Source organism: Cervus canadensis, chromosome 1, assembly GCF_019320065.1.
Source record: "Cervus canadensis isolate Bull #8, Minnesota chromosome 1, ASM1932006v1, whole genome shotgun sequence".
Lineage (NCBI taxonomy): Eukaryota > Metazoa > Chordata > Mammalia > Artiodactyla > Cervidae > Cervus > Cervus canadensis.
Genome location: NC_057386.1, coordinates 45,407,796 through 45,422,420, shown reverse-complemented (window position 1 = coordinate 45,422,420; position 14,625 = coordinate 45,407,796). Strand labels below are relative to the sequence as shown.

The window sequence follows — 14,625 nt, the reverse complement described above, 5'->3', positions numbered from 1 at the left end:
ACACAGTGGGGTATCTCTCCAGAAACTTGCTTCAGGCCTGTAAACTCCCCCATCCATTAAACCATTGGTTCTCTGTTGCTGACTCCAGCCTGTTCAGTCTTGAAGCTGGGCAAACACGGGCCTTGTAGGCCTGAGTGTGCAGTCCAGAAACTGGTGGAGCCAACCAAGAAACTGAAGAAACTCCCACTAGTGCCAAGATGTTGGAAAACACAGGATGGGGAATGGAAAGCTGCAGGGACTGTCCATGAGGGGACTGTCCCTGTGGGGCCTGAAAGTTGCAGGGGTAATCCTAGGGTGTCTGTCCTTGCTGAAGGGGGGCCACCAAGAGATCTGGAGAACAATGGCCTCTAATGGCTCTGCTATTGTATCAGAGTGAGCCTTTTGTCATTGGCAAACCTATCTTTCAAGAAGTATTTGGTATTTCTCTTGTGCCTCTGAGATGTAAATAATCTATCTGGGCTCTCTGGAACTTTAATCTTACATGACCTCTAAGGGTAAAGAAGGGAAAAAAAGCTTTTAGGTAAACTCTGTAGAAATAATTATATTTTGGGAATGTCTACCTAAAATAGTCTCCCTAGATTTTGGTGACTTTGAAAATGAAGTTGAAAGAAGAGAATTCATGAGTCATTTCAAACAGGATAAAATATTGAAGTATTAATTACTGGGCAAGTCTAAGTTTACCTATCTTTGTTTGCTTAGGAGAGGAAGATTAACATTAAGTTTTCCAGTCAGAAAGTGCATGATTACTTGCTTCTTGTTTTTTTTTTTTTTTGCCAGAGATTAAGATTCTCAAGGGCTAAGATTATAATTAGTCATAATTCTTGTAACCAAGTTTCTTTATCCATCACATTGTGATCATTTGTGCCTTTTTAAAAGACTTTAGACATTTGTTATTGCTGTACTCTGATGTTTTAGCAAAAAATGCTTCATCTTCAAGAAGATTCGTAGGAAGAGCCTCTTGACCATAACAGGTCTGATAAATTTCATCTTATACTGCTGAACTGATAGCTCAGTTGGTAAAGAATCTGCCTGCAATGCAGGAGACCCTGGTTCAATTCCTGGCTCAGGAAGATCTGCTGGAGAAGGGATAGGCTACTCACTCCAGTATTCTTGGGCTTCCCTGTGGCTCAGCTGGCAAAGAATCCACCTGCAGTGCAGGAGACCTGGGTTCGATCCCTGGGTTGGGAAAATCCCCTGGAGAAGGGAAAGGCTACCCACTCCAGTATTCTGGCCTGGACAATTCCATGGACTATAGTCCATGTGGTTGCAAAGAGTCGCACACAGCTGGGCGACTTTCATGGGATACTGTTGAACTGGGTAAGAACTTGAAGAATCCTAATAGAAGACCTGATGTCTTCATAAAAAGTTAACAGAAAGACTGGTTACTGAATGACCTGGTAAATATGGTTATACCATTTATGGGTTTTGTCTGGAATGTTACTGTTTTTGATCTGTGTTTTTCAGATATGAAGAAGCCCTTTCACTCAAGTTGGGTGTGATTTACAGCCATTTGGTAAACTACACCTGTGGGTAGAATTAAAACATTTTTCATCTCTACCTGTCCCTCCAGAAGTTAGAGATCCTTAGGTTCTGAGCAGCCTTCTCAGGTGGTGATAGAGACTATCTCCGGGCATGTGCAGGAATCTTAATATTTTGGGGACTGAGAAATCCATCACGTATAGCCTGAGAGCAGGCCTTTGCATGGCTTCGCTGGCTTCCAGGGGCCTTTTGGGAATTCTGTCTGAGACTCCCAAGGAGTTCTCCCTCAGTCAGTTTGGAGGAGTCTCATTGCATGGTGAGACTCTGAGTGTGGTCAATTGACCAGGCTTATTTTGCAAACAAATTACTTTTGATGGGCTGTGTTTGGTGGAATGAGGTTAATTTTAGAGAGAACAATATTCCAGTTCTGTTAATTGAGCTCTGTATTTATGAAAGTTATTGTGCTAGCCATACTTTTGCCCTGATGTTCTGGATGGAAAGAAAAAATTTTCTGGTGAAATTGTCACAGAGTAAAACTACTCATGAAGTGTGACACTGTTTGCTTTAAATCTATGACTAAAAACACATGTAGGGGGGCTTCCCTGGGGGTCCAGTGATTAAGAATCTGTAGGGAACACAGGTTCAATTCCCGTTTTGGAAGATCCCACATGGTGTGCGGAAAGCTAATCTCGAGTGCCACAGCTACTGAGCCCCACGTGCCCTAGAGCCCATGCTTTGCAACAAGAGAAGCCACTGCAGTGAGAAGCCCACACACTGCAATAGAGAGTAGCCCCTGCTCGCCACAACCAGAGAAAGCTGCACACAGCAACCAAGACCCAGCGTAGTCAAAAAACTTTTTTTTCTTTCTTAAAAAGCTGTAAAGAAGCACACACATTAAATAAGAAAATTTTAAAAAGTAAAAAGCTAACATAGGGGCTTCCTTGATGGTGTGTGTGTCAGTTGCTCAGTCGTGTCAAGTTCTTTGTGACGCTATGGACTGTAGCCTGTGAAACTCCTCTGTCCGTTGGGATTCTCCAGGCAAGAATACTGGAGTGGATTGCCATGCCATCCTCCAGGGGATCTTCCTGACTCAGGGATAGAAACTGCATGTCTTATGTCTCCTGCATTGGCAGGTGGGTTCTTAACCCACTAAACCCCCTGGGAAGCCCCTGATGGTCCAGTGGTTAAAACTCTGTACTTCTACTACAGCGGGGCTTGAGTCTGATTCCTGATCAGGGAAGTTCCACATACTGCATGGTGTGGCCCCCCAAAAAAAGAAAAATTTAAAAAGCATATGTATAATGCTTGTGTAACAACTGGATAAAATATATGGCCTCTAAAGTGTTTCCTCATTAACGTAACTTCTGAGCCTGTTCACGAGATCTGATTAGTTTTCCCTCAATATGAATGATTAGGTGAATATAAAGGAGGCCTAGGGACACAATCTGAATCTAGACTAGAAGCCAGCACCATATTGAGGGGTGGATATTTTAATCATCAGTGGTTTCTGTTGAAAGATTTGCAATTAAAAAGAGAAATGATGGAAGAATCTGCACATATTGAGGAAGTCAGAAGGTTTATACATGGCTGAACTTAAATTTTACTGACTAGAGCAGCCCACCTTGTGGTCCTTCAGACATGCACTGTGCATCTGCTTTGGCCATTGAGAAAGGGAACGCATTCAAAAGTCAAACGGGAGTAGCTGTGGTTCAGACAACCAAATTAAAACTAAGTGGCCTCTGTATACATAATTTTGGACATGCTCTTATATTACTGAAAACTTGAGTTTTTAAAAAAATTTATTTATTTTAATTGGAGGCTAATTACTTTATAATATTGTAGTGGTTTTTGCCATACATTGACATGAATTAGCCATGGGTGTACATGTGTTCCCCATCCTGAACCTCCCTCTCACCTCCTTCCCCATCCCATCTCTCAGGGTCATCCCAGTGCACCAGCCCTGAGCACCCTGACTCATGCATTGAACCTAGCCTGGAGATCTATTACACATATGATAACAAACATGATTCAATGCTATTCTCTCAAATCATCCCACCCTCGCCTTCTCCCACAGAGTCCAAAAGTCTGTTCTTTACATCTGTGTCTCTTTTGCTGTCTCGCATATAGGGTGATAGTTACCATCTTTCTAAATCCATATATGTGTGTTATTATACCGTATTGGTGTTTTTCTTTCTGACTTACTTCACTCTGTATAATAGGCTCCAGTGTCATCCACCTTATTAGAACTGATTCAAGTGCATTCTTTTAATGGCTGAGTAATATTCCATTGTGTATATGTACCACAGCTTTCTTATCCATTCATCTAGGTTGCTGCCATGTCCTGGCTCTTACAAACAGTGCTGCGATGAACATTGTGGTACACGTGTCTCTTTCCATTCTGGTTTCCTTGGTGTGTATGCCTAGCAGTGGGATTGCTGGGTCTTATGGCAGTTCTATTGTCAGTTTTTTATGGAATCTCCACACTATTCTCTATAGTGGCTGTACTGTTTGCATTCCCACCAACAGTGTAAGAGGGCTCCCTATTCTCTGCACCCTGTCCAGCCTTTATTGTTTGTAGACTTTTTGATAGCAGCCATTCTGACCAGCATGAGATGGTACCTCATTGTGGTTTTGATTTGCATTTCTCTGATAATGAGTGATGTTGAGCATCTTTTCATGTGTTTGTTAGCCATCTGTATGTCTTCTTTGTAGAAATGTCTGTTTAGTTCTTTGGCCCATTTTTTGATTGGGTCATTTATTTTTCTGGAATTGAGCTGCAGGAGCTGCTTGTATATTTTTGAGATGAATTTTTTGTCAGTTGCTTCGTTTGCTATTATTTTCTCCCATTCTGAAGGCTGTCTTTTCACCTTGCTTATAGTTTCCTTCGTTGTGCAAAAACTTTTAAATTTAATTAGTTCCCGTTTATCTTTGCTCTTACTTCCATTACTCTGGGAGGTGGGTCATAGAGGATCCTGCTGTGGTTTATATCAGAGTGTTTTGCCTATGTTTTCCTCTAGGAGTTTTATAGTTTCTGGTGTTACATTTAGATCTTTAATCCATTTTGAGTTTATTTTTGTGTATGGTGTTAGAAAGTGTTCTAGTTTCATTCTTTTACAAGTGGTTGACCAGTTTTCCCAGCACCACTTGTTAAAGAGATTGTCTTTTCTCCATTGTATATTCTTGCCTCCTTTGTCAAAGATAAGGTGTCCACAGGTGTGTGGATTTATCTATAGGCTTTCTATTTTGTTCCATTGATCTATTTTTCTGTCTTTGTGCCAGTACCATACTGTCTTGATGACTATAGCTTTGTAGTATAGTTTGAAGTCAGGCAGGTTGATTCCTCCAGTTTCATTCTTCTTTCTCAAGATTTCTTTGGCTATTCAAGGTTTTTTGTATTTCCATACAAATTTGAAGTTATTTGTTCTAGTTCTCTGAAAAATACCATTGGTAGCTTGATAGGGATTGCATCAAATCTATAGATTGCTTTGATTATACTCATTTTCACTCTATTGATTCTTCTGATCCATGAACATGGTATAGTTCTCCATCTATTTGTGTCATCTTTGATTTCTTTCATCAGTGTTTTATAGTTTTCTATATATGGGTCTTTCGTTTCTTTAGGTAGATTTATTCCTAAGTATTTTATTCTTTTTGTTGCAGTGGTAAAATGAATTGTTTCCTTAATTTCTCTTTCTGTTGTCTCATTGTTAGTGTATAGGAGTGCAAGGGATTTCTGTGTGTTAATTTTATATCCTGTAACTTTACTATATTCATTGATTAGCTCTAAAACTTGAGTTTTCTGAACTGTATTGCAGACTGGGACAAAAACCACAGGCAGGTGTGGTATTATGTCTGAAGGCAGTTATTGCTTGTGTTTTGCTTAATTGTTGTGATCTCCTCTGCATTGTGGTGATGTCTCAGATAGGGGGTTTTCTAGCAGCCTGATCCCTATGTGAGAAGAATATGGAGCAGGGCGAAGGTGAATCCCCAACAGACTTACAGTGTAAGTGAGAAAATGTTTGTTGTAAGCCGCTGAGGTTTGGAAATGAGTTTTTCCCTGCACCATGACCTGGCCTATATTGATGAGTATGTGAAGCATGTCAAGTGAGGCAGAGCAACAAAATGGAAGGGATCTTGGACTTTGATGACTTCTCAGGGAAATAGTGGGCTTCCCTGGTGGCTCAGTGGTAAAGAATCTGCCTGCCAATGCAGGAGACACAGGCTTGTTCCCCAGATTGGGAAGATCCCCTGAAGAAGGAAATGGCAACCCACTCCAGTATTCTTGCCTGGAGAATCCCATGGACAGAGGAACCTGGTGGGCTACAGTCCATGGGGTCACAAAAGAGTCAGACACGACTTAGCAACTGAAGAACAACAAACAACAGAGGAGTAACACATCATTTTTTACTTCTCTATGAGAAATAGGAGGCAGTATAGCAAAATTGGTAAGTGCCAGGGCTCAGGGGCCAGCTGCCTGGGTTCAAATCCCAGCTCTGCCTCCTTCTTGTTGGGCTTCCCTGGTGGCTCAGGTGGTAAAGAATCTGCCTGCAATGTGGGAGACCCAGGTTTGATCCCTGGGTTGGGAAGATCCCCTGAAGGAGGAAATGTCAACCCACTCCAGTATCCTTGCCTGGAGAATCCCATTCTCAGAAAAGCCCGGGGGGCTACAGCCTGTGAGGTCACAAAGAAGGTATGACATGACTGAGGGACTAACACTTTCACTTTCATGAGAAATAAATTTCTAAATTCTTTAAGCCATTGTTAATTTGAGGTTTCTGTAAAAGCATCAGAACCAACCTCAGAACCCAAACACATGCCAACCTTACTCTCATCTCCTTGTCCCTCCTACTCATCCTAGGTAGTGAATTGTCTTTATTCATATGTCAACTCACATCTGCTGCACCATGTAGCAGACTCTGCTGTATCCTCTCACACTCTCTTGCAGGTTGAAGTTCTCTGGAAGCAGATGCTGAGCTGCTCTATCAGGTGCAAGATGTTTACAACAGAGCAGCCCCCCTGAAAAGAACAGGAGGAAGTAGACTTGGGTAGAGAAAGATGTTGAATGAGATGTAGCCCTCCACAAACCTCAGCCATTCTGGCAGGATGCGGTGCAGTGAATTGTGCCCAAGGGAGCTGTCCTGCGTTGAGCTGAATGGCTGAGGTCTGACATTGTCCATAACATTTTTCCAGTTGTCAGTTGTGAGCTGTGAGTCTGGGAGTGGTCTGTGACTCCAAGCAAGGCAGCTCACTGCAGTTGAGGTGGGCCCTGAAGGAGCTGACATTTAGAGGCTGGTCTGCCATTTGCCTTGTTCCAAGTCTGGGCAGGAAGTCTCCTTTGACGGGGACGTTGGTGGTGCAACCCTATGTCCACAATACTCCACCTTCCTACAACTTCCTTTTATTCTCTTATGCACAAGACTGTAATGATCTCATTCCCCACGTATAGTTATTTTATATTAATTTTTTTAACATCCAAAACATTTTGTGTTGGGCTGTAGTTGATTAGCAGTGTTGTGATAGTTTCAGGTGAACAGTGGAGGGACTCAGCCACACACATACATGTATCCATTCTCCCCCAAACCCCACTCCCGTTCAATTACATTGAGCAGAGTTCCATGTGTTATACAACAGGTCTTTGTTGGTTATCCCTTTTAAATATAGCAGCGTGTACATGTCCTTCCCAAAGTCCTTAACTATCCCTTTCCCTCGGCAACCATGAGTTCCTTTTCTAAGTCTGTGAGTCTCTGTTCTGTAAGAAAGTTCATTTGTATCATTGTTTTTTAGAGTCCACATATTAGGGATGTCATATGATATTTCTCTTTCTCTGTCTGGTTTACTTCACTCAGTATGACACTCTCTAGGTCGATCAATGTTGCTGCAAATGGCCTTACCCAAATCTGGGGTTCATGGCAGCAACCACATTTACAATGTATTTCACATAGTTCTAAAGACCAGGATGCCATTGCCTTTCTACACTGGAGAATCTATATAACCAAAAATTCTACAGCACCTCTTTTTACGCTTTTCTTTCTTCTATAATCAACACAAGGGGAATGGAGGGAGGCTCAAAATGTTTTGTTCAATTTCTTTTCTTTCTAGCAGGAAAAAACCCACCCATTTGCAATCTGAATGACCGTAAGTTCTCTAGTTATCAGTGACATTGAGATTTTTAACACCCATTTGATATTGTCTGGGCTCTCATTATGTGTAAATACAGAAAATTTGGTCTTTTCTCTAGTTTCCTTGCATTAAGAATTCTGAGAGTGCCAGAAATGCTTCCATGCTCCGCAGATCTCTTCTAGTCCTCTCCTCTCACTTTTTGCTCTGAACTGCTATGTCAAGACCTCTGCTGGTTACCTCCTTGATTGACCCGACAACTCTTGCAAGCTCTGCCCCTGCCATGCTGCTCTGTATCCCAAGAAGAAAAAGATCTCTTCCTCTGTTTCCCAAGTTACATGAAATATCAGACCCTGATTTTAGCAAAACAGTAAAGACTTGATTAGAGCGAGAGGGAAATATTTTAAATTAGATATTAGATAGCACTGTGCCCAGAGTCCTTTGACCACAGGTTATCCTGATGGCTTTTCTCTCCTTATCCTCCTTCTACTGCCATTTTTTTCCCCCTGAAATATTGAGAGGAAGTTGCAGGCATAATACTCCTTCCCTCGTGGCTCAAACGGTACAGAATCCACCTGCAAAGCAGGAGACCTGTGTTCGATCACTGGGTCTGGAAGATCCCTTGGAGAAGGGAATGGCAGCCCACTCCAGTATTCTTGCCTGGAGAATTCCATGGACAGAGGAGCCTGGCGGGTACAGTCCATGGGGTCACAAAGTCAGACACTGAGTGACTACCACTTTCATTTTTCACTAGTACTTTAGTGGGTATTTCTTAAGAATAAGGACATTCACAGTGCAATAATCAAAACCAGTAAATTAAAACTGATACACTACTATGACCTAATCTACAGACTTTATTTGAATTTTATGGCAAAAGAAAAAAATCTGGTCTGGGATTCAATCTAGGAACACATATAATCTTTATGTTTCTTAATCTCCTTTAATCTGGATTGGTTCTCTAGTTCCCCAGTTCATGGGGTCACAAAGAGTTAGACACAACTGAAGCAACTTAGCACACACATGCATACATTGGAAAAATCCAGAACAGCTTAGTAACTCTATCACAGCAACTTCTAAAATACAAGTTTAAAGAAGTGAGAGTTTCAGTATTACACAAACTACCCACAAGAACAGAAGAGGAAACACTGCCTAAGTAACTTTATGATGCTAGCATACTCTTGTTTTTAAATCCCTTTATTTTGCATATTTCTCCTAGCAATTTCCTGGATTGACATTTTTCTTGTTTTAATTATAGTTGGTTTACAATGTTGTACTAGTTTTTCTGCACAGCAAATTGATTCAGTTATATATGTATATTCATGCTGTGCTGTGCTTAGTCGCTCGGTCGAGTTGTTTATCTATTTTATATATAGGGATGTGAAATTAATCCCCAACTTCTATTTTATCCCTTTCCTACCCATTTCCTCTTTGGACTCTTTGTGACCCCATGGACTGTAGTTCTCCAGGCTCCTCTGTCCATGGGGATTCTCCAGGGAAGAATACTGAAGATGTATATATATATATATTTTTTTTTTCATATTCTTTTCTATTATATATATTGAATATAGTTTCTTGTGCTTATACAGTAGGTCCAGGTTGTTTATCTATTTTAGATATAGAAAGTGAAAGTGAAAGTCTCTTAGTCGTGTCCCACTCTTTGCGACCCCATGGACTATACAGTCCATGGAATTCTCTAGGCCAGAATACTGGAGTGCGTAGCCTATCCCTTCTCCAGCAAATCTTCCCAACCCAAGAATCGAACTGGAGTCTCCTGCATTGCAGGCGGATTCTTTACCAACTGAGCTATCAGGGAAGCCCCTTTATATATAGAAGTGTGTAATTAATCTCCAACTCCTAATTTATCCCTCTCCTACCCATTTCCTCTTTGGAAACTGTAACATTGCTTTCTATGTCTATCAGCCTGTTTCTGTTTTGTAGACAAGTTTACATGTATTAACTTTTTAAATTCCACATATAAGTGATATCATGTATTTGTCTTTCTCTGTCTGACTTACTTCACTTAATATGATAATCTCTAGGTCCATCCATGTTGCTGCAAATGGTATTATTTCATCCTTTTTGAAAAATGGGTGAGTAGTATTCATTTATATACATATATATGCCACATTTTCTTTATCCATCCATCGATGGATACTTACGTTACTTCTACCTCTTGGCTATTGTACATATTGCTGTTACGAACACTAGCTAGCATAACCTTGATAATCAATTGGGCAAGTAAAATATGAGAGGAAAATTGCAGATCATCATCACTCAATGTCTAGATGAAAAAAATTCTAAATAAAATTTTAGCAAACCAAATCCAAAACTATCTAAAAATGATAATACATCATGGCCAAGGTGATTTGAATCAGGAATTAGTTTATTTTTTTCTTCTAGTTTTACTGAGATATAATTGACACACAGCACTGTATCTAAATGAGGAATTTAATGTTCATTTTAGCACTAGAAAATCAATCAGTTTGTAACTTGACAGATTAGAAGATCAAATGAGAAAAATGATATGATCAGCTGAATAGATGAGAAGGCTTCTAATAAATTTGGATACTCATCCGTGATAAAGCCTCTGAGCAAATTAGAACTATGACCAAACTTTTGGGAAGTGATAAAAGGAGTTTATGAGAAAACACACAGCAAATAGTTTTCATGCTGAGAAACTACTGAGATATCCCCTTAAGACAGTGAACACAGGAAGAGTGCCTACTATCAACACTTATTCACTGCCTCCCAAGAGGTTCTAGCTAATCCAGTTGAGCAGGAAAAATAGAAAATGGGTACTGAAAAGAAGGTGATATGACTGACTGTTGTTTTCTGGGGTCTTTTGATGTTTTAGCCGAGTTGCTTGACTTGCAGGGTCTTAGTTTCCGAACTAGGGATTGAACCTGGGCCTTTGCAATAAATGAAACCACTGAGTCCTTACCACTGGATCTCCAGGGAATTCCCTGATCGACTATGTTTTATTTAGTTATTTTTGGCTGTACTGGGTCTTTATGGCTGCATGGACTTTCTCTAGTTTTGGTGAGCGGGGGTTACTCTCTCATTGCAGTGCCGAGGGCTTCTTGTTGTGGTGGCTTCTCTTGTTGTGGAACAGGGGCTCCACAATCCACGGGCTTCAGTAGTTGCGGCTCGGGGGCTCTGGAATACAGGCTCAGTAGTTGTGGCGTGTGGGCTTAGCTGCTTTGAGGCATGTGGGATCTTCCCAGACCATGGATTGAACCTGTGTCCATTGCCTTGCAAGGTGGATTCTTTACCACTGAGCCATGAGGGGAGCCTATGTTTTTTAAAAAGTGCAGAAAAATCATTTGAATAATAAGGAAGTGTGTCCATTTTCTGGTTGCAGAAATCTATGTGTGCAAAGAAATTGTACTTATATTATCAAACGGAAAAAAATTTCAATTTATTTTTGACTGTGCTGGGTCTTTGTTGTTGCACACAGGTTTTTCTGTAGTTGAGGCAAGTAAGGGGCTACTCTTCGTTGGATGCACAGTCTTCTCATTGCGGTAGCTTCTCTAGTGGCAGAGCACGGGGCTCTAGGCAAGCCGGCTCAGTAGTTGCAATTCCCTGACTACAGCGCAGCCTCCGCAGTTGTGGCCCAAAGGCTTAGCTGCTCTGTGGCATGTGGGATCTTCCCGGACCAGGGATTGTCCCCTGCACTGGCAGGCAGATTCTTAGCCACGGTGCCGCCAGGGATGTCCTCCAAAATTATTTTTTGAAGATAACTATCTAAAACTGCCTCAAAAATTAGGGACATAGGACTATCTGACAACAGGTGCGAGATCCTTTGGGAAAATTGTACATAACTTTATTGTGAGACATTGAAGAAAATGTGATTAAGTATAGGTTATATCATGTGTCAGGTCAGGGCTGGACATCTTCCCCTGCTTGGACTGGGAAGTGCCTTAAAGAGCGTAGGGAGAGAAAGTTGGGGATTATAGATTACAGATTACAGAAGCTGTAATCTCATACAGATGTCATTGTCTCCAAACTGATCTACAGATACTTGTAGGGCAAATGAAAAAAGAAAAAAAAAAAGTCTGAAAATAGCAAACGTTGGAAAGACTTAGAGAACCAGGAAAAGAAGCCTGAGAAGAACACACATACTATTGTTCGTTACTAAGGTGCATAACAAATGATCCCAAAACTCAGCTGCATAAAATAACCAGACTCACAGATCCTGAGAGCCCGGAATCCGGACAGGGGATATGTTGTTCCATTCATTTTCAACTGACTTGAAGGTTGGGGTTGGAATCCTCCGAAGGTTCAGTCTGCGGCTGATGGTAGGAGACGCCACTAACTCGGGGGTTCCTTAGGCATTCCGACCTCCCTCCCTTCTTCCCTCCCTCTCCTCCTTCATCTCTCTCTCTCACGGTTTTAAAACGCGGCTTCCGAGAGTTTCAAAGTCTGCGGGTTCCGATCACAGGTCTTAGACCGGCTGAGCTGCAGAAACATCTATTACCATAATTACCATAAAAAAGTGGGCCTAAGAAAAGTATCAAGAAAATAGTACCCCTTTGAGAGAAACCAAATGGAGCCGGCTCCGGACCGATCATCCCAAATGGCCCTGAGGTGCTCCTCGGGGAATGTGCCCGAATCTGCCTCCGGATCTTCGCGCCATCCTCGTTTAGGTGCACAGACGGCTCTTACCCGGTCCCCAGCGGCGACTGGGCTTTAAGTCCAGGGGACAGCGGTGCGGCTGGAACGAGGCGAGTAGAGCTGGAGAGAGTCCCGAGTAGAAAACCTGATACCCCTTCGGCTGTGATGAGCCAAAGAAAGGACAGTCGAGCAAACGCTCAGGGTGGCTCCCGGCGCGTGGGGGACACTGCCTGACAAGCTGATTGGCTGCCGCGCTAACAGGCGGGAACGGCCGCGGGCGGATGGGGATCCCGAGCCCGGAAGAACCGCGACCGGGACCAGAAAGCGGACCTCGCCAGTTTCGATTTCTTTGTTTTAAGTGAGCTTCGTTCTTTTAGCCCTATCGTGCATAGTATCTTCGAAAGTACAGATAAGCAGGCCCAGAAGGAGAAATCTCCCGCCACCACTAAGACACTCACGTGTTTAAAGCCCGGGCTCTTCACTCGCAAAGTTTCGAGGGGGGGAGGCGGCGTCGTCACCATTGGCTGGATGTGCCAGCTCGCCTAGCGTTTATCAGCTCGCCTTTCAAACTGGGAACAACAAGGATCCTGCAAAGTTCTAAGCAGCGCACCTGGGTAAGTTTGTCCCTCCCCCCACCGCCCTGCCCCCGCAGTTGCCAAACGGGCTTCCCTGGTGGCTCAGTTGGTAAAGAATCCGCCTGCAATGCAGGAGACCCCGGTTCGATGCCTGGGTTGGGAAAATCCGCTGGAGCAGGGATAGGCTACCCACTCCAGTATTCTTGGACTTCCCTATTCCAGTGTTCTTGCCTGGGAAATCCCATGGACAGAGGAGCCTGGCGGGCTACATTCCACAGGGTCACACAGAGTTGGACACGACTGAGCACAGCACACACATAATAAACTTCAAGTATGAAAGTGCTGGTCGCTCAGTCATGTCTTTGCGACCCCAGGGCTATAGCCCGCCAGGCTCCTCTGTTCATGGGACTTTCCAGGCAAGAATACTGGAGTCGGTTGTCATTCCCTTCTCCAGGGGATCTTCCTGACCTGATCAAACCCAGGTCTCTTGCTTTACAGGCAGATTCCTTACCCTCTGAGCTCCTAGGGAACTTAAAGAACAAATATAAAAAACTGTTCTGCTATCCACAATTTTTGTTACCCCATTACCTCAAATAGACAAGTGTTGGTGTCTTGCCATAGTCACTTCAAGCTTTTAAAAAATCGAGTAACTAAAATATTGTAGATAAATTTGAAGTTCTCTTTGCCTTCTCTCTCCTCTCTCTTCATTTTCTCTTCTTATCTCAGAAGCAACCAACATTCTGAGTTTACTGTATATCTTTTTAATATTTTTAACGCAGTTTTACACAAGCACAGACATCCAGGAATAATATGTAGCACTGTGATGCGTGCATTTTTAGCTTGTTTAAATGGTATAATTTTATGTGTATATTTCTGCAACTTGATTTTTTAAACTCTGTATTTTGTTTCTCATATCTATGTCATTGTGTGTGTTTCAGTTTATTCTCTTAAAGTGGTTCACAGCATTCCTTTCAGTAAATATTACCATTATTTCCTTATTCTATTATTGATAGGCTATTTCCAAAACTTGGTGTTACAAATAGTGCTTAAAAAAAAAAAAAGACTGTTCTTATCTCCTTACATACATGGTTTATCCATTCATCAGTTGAAAAACATCTTGGTTGCTTCCAAATTTTTGTAATCATGAGCCAAGCTACTATGAACATTCATGTGCAGGTTTTTGAGGACAGGTATTCAACTCTTTTGGGTATTGGAAGCATGGAGTCTTAACCACCACTGAACTTCCATGGAAATCCATGACTCACAGCAAAATAGAGAGGAAAGTACAGAGATTTCCCATATATCCCTTGCCCCTACATTGGCATTACCCTCCTATCATCAACACCCACCCCCCACCATACCCACCGGCAACACAGTGGTACGTTTGTTACAATTGATGAACTTACATTGAAAGATCGTGATCACTCAAAGTCCATAGCTTACTTTATGGTTCACTCTTGGTGTACATTCTACGGTTTGGACAAATGTATAATGACATGACATGCCTCCACAACTGCACTGTTAAACAGAGTATTCCCACTGCCTCAAAATCCTCTGTTCTCTACCTATTTATCCTTCCCTTCCCACAACTCCTGACAACCACTGATCTTTTCACTGTCTCCACAGTTTTGCCTTTTCCAGAATGTCGTGTAATTAAAATCATACAGTATGTCCTTTCACATGGTCTTCTGTCACTTTGTAATATGCATTTATATTTCCTTTTTGTCTTTCCTGACTTGATGGCTCATTTCTTTTTAGCGCAGATAATATACCACTGTCTGGGTGTACCACAGTTTATTTATTCACTCATATGCTGAAGGATATTGACTGCTTCCAAGTT

At 42.1% G+C, this 14,625-nt stretch overlaps 1 protein-coding gene across 2 annotated transcripts in view; it reads left to right on the top strand.

Moving 5' to 3' along the window:
• Nucleotides 1-14,625, top strand: part of LOC122449451 (schlafen family member 11-like) — a 57,078-nt gene that overhangs the window by 23,966 nt on the left and 18,487 nt on the right. The window contains exon 1 of one of the 2 annotated variants that reach the window (XM_043480988.1): nt 12,417-12,824. The exons of the other annotated variant lie outside the window; for it this stretch is intronic. The gene's annotated coding sequence lies outside the window, so the exon portion shown is untranslated. Of the gene's footprint in view, nt 1-12,416; nt 12,825-14,625 lie in introns of those variants that run through there. 2 annotated transcript variants of the gene reach the window in all.